Below are 8759 nucleotides of genomic sequence, written 5' to 3' on the forward strand. Positions count from 1 at the left end.
AGTTACATACAATAAAGCCTACCATTCAGCTGTTTTTCTAACCTCATTGTCTGAAGCGTTAACGTTAGGTAGTAAGTGGCTACTGTGCTTGAAATTTAGCTAGCTTGTTGCTACCTGGATAGCTACTAACAATGGCTGGAACGACCTAGCGAACAGACGCAAACTGGCTGAGTCAATTCAGTGGCTAGCTTTACACTTGGCTAGCTAACAGTAGCTGCAAAGGGGTAAGTTATAACCTACATTTGAGTTTTCCTTTTACATACTGGTAGCCAGAGTCGTTCAAGGGAATTCGGGACATGGGTGACTAGTTAACGTTAGCTTGGCTCTCTCTGTGTGTTCGTGCCGTGGGAGGAGGGGTTTCTTCTTTGTCTGAAAGCAATGGCTAGCTAGTATGCTAACTATTCTAGCTAACTAACTGGCTGAATAAGTCGACGACGGACTCGCTCAAGCTGTAGGGACTAACCCACAACGTTAGACACGGACACAAATGATCTGCTTGACGTGTTGACACACTGGTGGTTTGTTGTGGCCGAGTATTGGTGCTAAACCATGTTGTTGGAGTCCGGCATGCTAGTTGGCTGTGGCGTCATATGACTAGGTGCCCTGGACGATTTTCACGGAAGAATACTGTACCAAGTTAGCTAGCTGAATAAACTAAGTTAGTCTATTCCTAGAAAACATTGAAGCGCTGTAGTTTACAACAATTATCGTTTCTGAGGTGGAAGTTGGGAGAGTTATATTTGGGTGTTTCAGTGAAACGTAAGTGAGGGAGGCCCCGCTCTCTCCTTTCCCAGATGTTTAGTTCATTTCATTCCGATCTCCTTTGCATTATTGTAGCCATTTTCTGTAGCCTGTCAACTATGCCTGTTCTCTCCTCTCCATACAGGCTATACAAACGCCTCACACCGCGTGGCTGCTGCCTCTCTAACCTGGTGGTCCCTGCACGCACCACCCACGTGGAGTTCCAGGTCTCAGGCAGCCTCTGGAACTGCCGTTCTGCTGCCAACAAGGCAGAGTTAATCTCAGCCTATGCTACCCTCCAGTCCCTCGACTTCTTGGCGCTGACGGAAACATGGATTACCACTGAATACACTGCTACTCCTACTGCTCTCTCCTCGTCTGACCATGTGTTCTCGTATACCCCGAGAGCATCTGGTCAGCGGGGTGGTGGCACAGGAATCCTCATCTCTCCCAAGTGGACATTATCTCTTTTTCCCCTGACCCATCTGTCTATCTCCTCATTTGAATTCCATGCTGTCACAGTCACTAGCCCATTCAAGCTTAACATCCTTGTCATTTATCGCCCTCCAGGTTCCCTTGGAGAGTTCATCAATGAGCTTGACGCCTTGATAAGTTCCTTTCCTGAGGATGGCTCACCCCTCACAGTCCTGGGTGACTTCAACCTCCCTACGTCTACCTTTGACTCATTTCTCTCTGCCTCCTTCTTTCCTCTCCTCTCCTCTTTTGACCTCACCCTCTCACCGTCCCCCCCTACTCACAAGCCACATTCTACCACTCTAAATTCCAAGCATCTGCCTCTAACCCTAGGAAGCTCTTTGCCACCTTCTCCTCCCTCTCTGTGGATGACTTCATCAACCATTTTTAAAAGAAGGTTGACGACATCCGATCCTCGTTTGTTAAGTCAAATGACACTGCTGGTCCTGCTCACACTGCCCTACCCTATGTTTGACTTCTTTCTCCCCTCTCTCTCCAGATAAAATCTTGCGACTTGTGACGGCCGGCCGCCCAACAACCTGCCCGCTTGACCCTATCCCCCCCTCTCTTCTCCAGACCCTATCCGGTGACCTTCTCCCTTACCTCACCTCGCTCATCAACTCATCCTTGACCGCTGGCTATGTCCCTTCCGTCTTCAAGAGAGCGAGTGTTGCACCCCTTCTCAAAAAACCAACACTCAATCCCTCTGATGTCAACATCTACAGACCAGTATCCCTTCTTTTTTTTCTCTCCAAAACGCTTGAGCGTGCCGTCTTTAGCCAACTCTCTTGCTATCTCTCTCAGAATGACCTTCTTGATCCAAACCAGTCAGGTTTCAAGACTGGTCATTCAACTGAGACTGCTCTTCACTGTGTCACGGAGGCTCTCAGCACTGCTAAAGCTAACTCTCTCTCCTCTGCTCTTGTCCTTATAGACCTGTCTGCTGCCTTTGATACTGTGAACCATCAGATCCTCCTCTCCACCCTCTCCGAGCTGGGCATCTCCGGCACGGCTCACTCTTGGATTGCGTCCTAACTGAGTGGTCGCTCCTACCAAGTGGCATGTTGAGAATCTGTCTCCGCACCACGTGCTCTCACCACTGGTGTCCCCCAGGGCTCAGTTCTAGGCCCTCTCCTATTCCCCCAGAGTGCGAAGAGCCTTGGCGTGACCCTGGACAACACCCTGTCGTTCTCCGCTAACATCAAGGCGGTGACCCGATCCTGTAGGTTCATGCTCTACAACTTTCGGAGAGTACAACCCTGCCTTACACAGGAAGCGGCACAGGTCCTAATCCAGGCACTTGTCATCTCCCGTCTGGATTACTGCAACTCACTGTTGGCTGGGCTCCCTGCGTGTGCCATTAAACCCCTACAACTCATCCAGAATGCCGCAGCCCGTCTGGTGTTCACCCTTCCCAAGTTCTCTCATGTCACCCCGCTCCTCCGCACACTCCACTGGCTTCCAGTTGAAGCTCGCATCTGCTACAAGACCATGGTGCTTGCCTACAGAGCTGTGAGGGGAACAGCACCTCCGTACCTTCAGGCTCTGATCAGTCCCTACACACAAACGAGGGCATTGCGTTCATCCACCTCTGGCCTGCTGGCCCCCTACCTCTGCGGAATCACAGTTCCCGCTCAGCCCAGTCAAAATTGTTCGCTGCTCTGGCACCCCAATGGTGGAACAAGCTCCCTCACGACGCCAGGACAGCGGAGTCACTCACCACCTTCCGGAGACACTTGAAACCCTACCTCTTTAAGGAATACCTGGGATAGGATAAAGTAATCCTTCTACCCCCCGTTCCCACCCCCCCAAAAAAATAAAAAAATAAAAAATAAAAATAAAAATAAATACATATTGTAAAGTGGTTATCCCACTGGCTATAAGGTGAATGCACCAATTTGTAAGACGCTCTGGATAAGAGCGTCTGCTAAATTACGTAAATGTAAGCAAAATGCCTGGCCCCAAGTTTGCATATCTCTCTAATCCTACTGAACCCTACTGTGCTGAAACAATCTGGCTCTAGAACAGTATTACACTTTTTTTTAATGGAATGCTCAACAGTGATTATTGAACACTCTCTCTCTCTGCCATCCTCACAGTTCACTCCCTCAGATGGTATGTAGGCTGGTTGATGGCACCTACAGGCCTGTTTGAGAAACAACTGGACAGAACCTATCAGAATGCTTGGACTTCTGCTGAGCCCTTCCTCTCCTTCCCCGTCTGTCAAGGAAAGCACCTTCTTTACACTTCCTGTTTGGCATGATGCTCTCAAGTTGTGTCTCTTTCTGATGTTGTGTGGTATTAGCTATAGATGACTCCTAGACACTTTCACATAGTTTGCCTCTGAATTGTTGTCCACATCAGGCTACTTACTTGTTACCTTTGTGTTAGAATACTGCATCCCTTTCACATAATTTGAATGATCCCTCCACTGCCACATGCTCTCTCTCTCCAGGATACATTAGAGGAAGTTACTTTGCTGTTGGCACCACTCCCACGCTGCCAGGCTGCAAGACATCAACGACTTCATCCCCCTCATCCTAAACTTTGCTAACTCTTTTTCAACTGCTCTTTGATTAAATCGGTTTAATTAAATGTTTACATTCGCTTCAAGTGTGCTTTCTTAATCAAAGTTGACAGATGACACTGAGTTCGATGTTTAAAAGGGTAACTTGAAGCATAAAGGCCATTTTCCAGTTGGTTTTGGCTCAGTTAAACAGAGTAAAACACACAAATCTCTGTCCAAATTTCATCAATGTGTACCAATGTGCTTTATCTAGTATTTGTCCCCCTGGTCTGGAAACTCAGTCATATTTTTAGACCTGCAGTGCATTTTGAAAGTATTCAGTCCCCTTCACTTTTTCCACATTTTGTTATGTTACAGCCTTATTCTAAAATGGATTTTAAAAAATCTGCAATCTACACACAATAGCCCATGAGGACAAAGCGAAAACAGGTTTTTTGACATTTTTTACATTTTTGCAAATGAAACAGAAGTACCTTATTTACATAAGTATTCAGACCCTTTGATATGAAACTCGAAATTGAGCTCAGGTGCATCCTGTTTCCATTGATCATCCTTGAGATGTTTCTACAACTTGATTGGAGTTCACCTGTGGTAAATTCAATTGATTGGACATGATTTGGAAACGCAAACACCTGTCTATATAAGGTCCAACAGTTGACACTGCATGTCAGAGCAAAAACCAAACCATGATGTCGAAGGAATTGTCCGAAGAGCGCCGAGGCAGGATTGTGTCAAGGCACAGATCTGGGGAAGGGTGCCAAAAAATGTCTGCAGCATTGTAGGTTCCCAAGAACACAGTGGCCTACATCATTCTTAAATGGAAGAAGTTAAGAACCACAAAGACTCTTCCTAGAGCTGGCCGCCAGGCCAAACTGAGCAATCGGGGGAGAAGGGCCTTGGTCAGGGAGGTGACCAAGAACCCGATGGTCACTTTGACAGAGATCTAGAGTTCCTCTGTGGAGATGGGAGAACCTTCCAGAAGGACAACCATCTCTGCAGCACTCCACCAATCAGGCCTTTATGGTAGAGTGGCCAGACGGAAGCCACTCTTCAGTAAAAAGCACATGACAGCCCACTTGGACATTGCCAAAAGGCACATAAATGACTCTCAGACATGACAAACAAGATTCTATGGTCTGATGAAACCAAGATTGAACTCTTTGGCCTGAATGCCAAGCGTCACATCTGGAGGAAACCTGGCTCCATCCCTATGGTGAAGCATGGTGGTGGCAGCATCATGCTGTGGGGATGTTTTTCAGCAGCAAGGACTGGGAGACTAGTCAGGATCGAGGGAAAGATGAACGGAGCAAAGTACAGAGAGATCCTTGATGAAAACCTGCTCCAGAGTGCTCAGGACGTCAGACTGGGGCAAAGGTTCACCTTCTAACAGGACAATGACCCTAAGCACACAGCCAAGACAACGCAGGAGTGGCTTCAAGACAAGTCTCTGAATGTCATTGAGTGGCGCAGCCAGAGCCCAGACTTGAACCCGTTCTAACATCTCTGGAGAGACCTGAAAATAGCTGTGCATGGACACTCCCCATCCAACCTAACAGAGCTTGAGAGGATCTGCAGAGAAGAATGGGAGAAAGTCCGCTAATACAGGTGTGCCAAGTTTGTAGCGTCATACCCAAAAAGACTTGAGGCTGTAATCGCTGTCAAAGGTGTTTCAACCAGTTTTTGCTTTGTCATTATGTAGTACTGTGTGTAGATTGATGAGGGGAAAAAACAATTTAATCAATTTTAGAATGAGGCTGTAACGTAACATAATGTGGAAAAAGTAAAGGGGTCTGAATACTTTCCGAATGCACTGTATTTTCACCTTCAGTACCAAAATGTTCTGGCTGCTCCCATAGGATATAGTAATTACAAAAGAAGGAAGAAGGAAATGAATGAAATGCCCTTAATTTGCATTGTGAATGTTGCTTTGATGGTTGTGATCAACAGTATGAATGTAAGAGTGGTAATGTAATTAATTACAGCAGAAGTATTTTTATGATCCTCAGAGCTAACAAGCTAAAACTGATTTATCCAATGAATGACATATGTAATTTTGTTTCTAAACTCAAGAAGAATTAAAAACAGTGCACTGGTCAGTCCATACACATCTGCGAGTGATATCAATGAGCTGTGACATCTTGATATGCATCCTGGTCTCAGAGCATTTCGTTTTATTCTGTAACGTTAGCCACCTAGCCACCTAGCTAGAATTTGTAACATATCATACGTATTGCAAATTCGTATCTTATTGTACATTTTGCTAATTCGTAACGTATAATACGAATTGTAATTCGTAACATACAGTATCATACGAAATGGGGGATGGACATCCACAAATTCATACATACCATATGAAACGTAACATATCATACTAAATGGAGTGTTGCGGATTTACGTACATAATAATATGATATGCTCCAGGTTGCAACATGGCCTATAATGGTGATTGACTGTACTGTCAAACAAAGCTGCCAGGTCGTGAGTACAGGGTGTTAAACTCGCTCTCTGCGCGTTCTCTTTCCTCCTCAGAGTGGAATAGATCTATGGCTCCCAGGTGCTGATGGTAGAGGTGTGCTGCTTCCGAGGATCCTGGTCGTAGCTCTTCAGATATTATCTTCTTGCACCCACTTTGGGCCAGAGGATTTCAAATTATTTGCTTGATAAATAAGCAGCAGGAATGAGTAAATGTACCAAACATAAAACTTGTGATATATCAAACATCAGTACAATTATAAATGAACCATTACAAGTTACATCCCAGATGATACAGATCCTCTGAAGTTCTTGTGAAGTCATACTTAATTGCAATAATGTACATGGTTTCATTAGTGAAATAACTAAGAAAACTAACAAAGCTTTCAGTCAGGTTTTAACCCGCCAAGTCTCTAATGAGTGAAGTTTGGAGTTCAATACGGACATTGACGCTGACTATTTGCTGCTCATGTGAGAAAATATTTTACATTAATTTTTAGACAATGTTTAAATCCCTGAACCGTTTGAAACAGAAACATTTGTCTGGATCTACAATGTAATTGGTCTCTAAGGTCTATAGTGTAGTTAGCTGTGTTGTTGGTCTACAATCTGGTTGGTCTAGAGAGGTTGGGGGGGTCGGTTGTCACGGTTTCGGCCGAGGCTGCTCCTCTTCCTTGTTCGGGCAGGCTTCGGCGGTCGTCGTCTCCGGAGTACTAGCTGCCACCGTTCTATGTTTCATGTTCATTTGGTTTTGTCTGTTCATAACACCTGTCCCTTATTTGTGTCTTAATTGTTTCCCTATTTAGTTTCGTGTGTTTGGGTCAGGTGTTATGCGTGATTGTTTCTTGTCAGCCTGCCTCTGAGAAGTTTATTGTATCTCTCGTTGTTGTTACCCGAGAGCTCGCACTGCGTGCGCTTTTCTTGTTTAGACGCACTGTGTTTTTGTGCGTAATTGTTTGCGCCACCCGGTTGGGTTGGCGACTCATTGTTCACGTGTTTTTTGAACATTACTAAAGACAGTTGAAGTCATCCTGGTTCCTGCGCTTGATTCCTTCCACACATCTACACACACCACTCTGACAGAATCACGCATCATCCATGGAATCAGCAGGAGAGACCACGCCGACAGCCGAGATGGCTGAACGTCTTCGTGGTCAGGAGGACCGCATCAATCAGGTCTGTCACGCCCTGGAGGGGGTGATGAATACCCTGCACCGATGGGAGACCAGCGGGGTTCCCACACCTCCACGAACCGACCCAGCTCCATCGGTCAGCCCTCCTGTCTCATCTCCGGAACCAAGTGGGATTCGGCTCTCGCTCCCGAGGGCGTACGACGGCTCCACTGCCGGGTGTCAAGGGTTCCTGCTGCAGGTGGAGCTCTACCTCGCCACCGTACACCCGGCGCCCTCGGGACACGAGAGCGTCTCAGCCCTCATCTCCTGTCTCACCGGCAAGGCGTTGGAGTGGGCCAACGCCGAGTGGAGGAGAATGGACGCCGCTACCACGAACTATGCGGAGTTCTCCCGCCGCTTCCGTGCTGTGTTCGACCATCCACCAGAGGGGAAGGCGGCGGGGGAGCGGCTATTCTACCTCCGACAGGGGATGAGGAGCGCCCAGGACTTTGCCTTGGAGTTTCGGACCCTAGCGGCTGATGCAGGGTGGAATGAGCGGGCCCATATCGACCATTTCCGCTGCAGCCTCCGGGAGGACGTCCAGCGAGAGTTGGCGTGCAGGGACACTTCGTTGACTTTCGACCAGCTTGTCGACATGGCCATCCGGCTGGATACCCTGCTCGCCACCCGTGGGCGTCCCGGGAGGGGGGGTTCGCCCATTCCACTCTCCAGCACCTCCGAGCCGAGCCCTATGGAGCTCGGAGGTGCTGGCGCTAGGGAACGGAGGAGGAGGAGCCCGAGGGGACCCGGCCCTTGCACCAACTGTGGTCGTGGAGGGCACACCGCGGCTAGGTGTTGGGGCGGGTTCTCCAGTGAGGGAGAAGGCAGGTCACGCATTGGGGGGTCCACCCAGGTGAGTAGGCGCCCTGCTTACCCAGAGCTTTCTGTCGTGCACCTAACCTTGCCTGTTTGTTTCCCACAGGTTGCACCTCGTTCCCAGCATAAGGCGCTGGTAGATTCAGGCGCAGCTGGGAATTTTGTAGATCGCCAGTTTTGTATAGAGTTAGGGATCCCCCTCCTTCCAGTGGATAAGCCTTTCCCCGTCCATGCCCTAGATAGCCGTCCGTTAGGGTCTGGGTTGATTAGGGAGGTCACAGCACCCCTTCAGATGATGGCGCAGGAGGGTCATGAGGAGAGAATTCAGCTCTATCTGATTGACTCTCCTGCGTATCCGGTAGTGCTGGGTCTTCCCTGGTTGATGACTCATGACCCTATTATTAGGTGGCGAGAGAAAGCTCTTAAAGGGTGGTCTGCTCAATGTGAGGGGCGGTGTCTGGGTGTTTCCATAGGGGCGACCTCGGTGGAGAGTCCGAATCTAATGCCAGCACTGCAGATTCCCCCCGAGTATGAGGATTTGGCACTGGCGTTCAGTA

This window comes from Coregonus lavaretus, assembly GCF_964263955.1.
Source record: "Coregonus lavaretus genome assembly, chromosome: 24".
NCBI classification, from domain to species: domain Eukaryota; kingdom Metazoa; phylum Chordata; class Actinopteri; order Salmoniformes; family Salmonidae; genus Coregonus; species Coregonus lavaretus.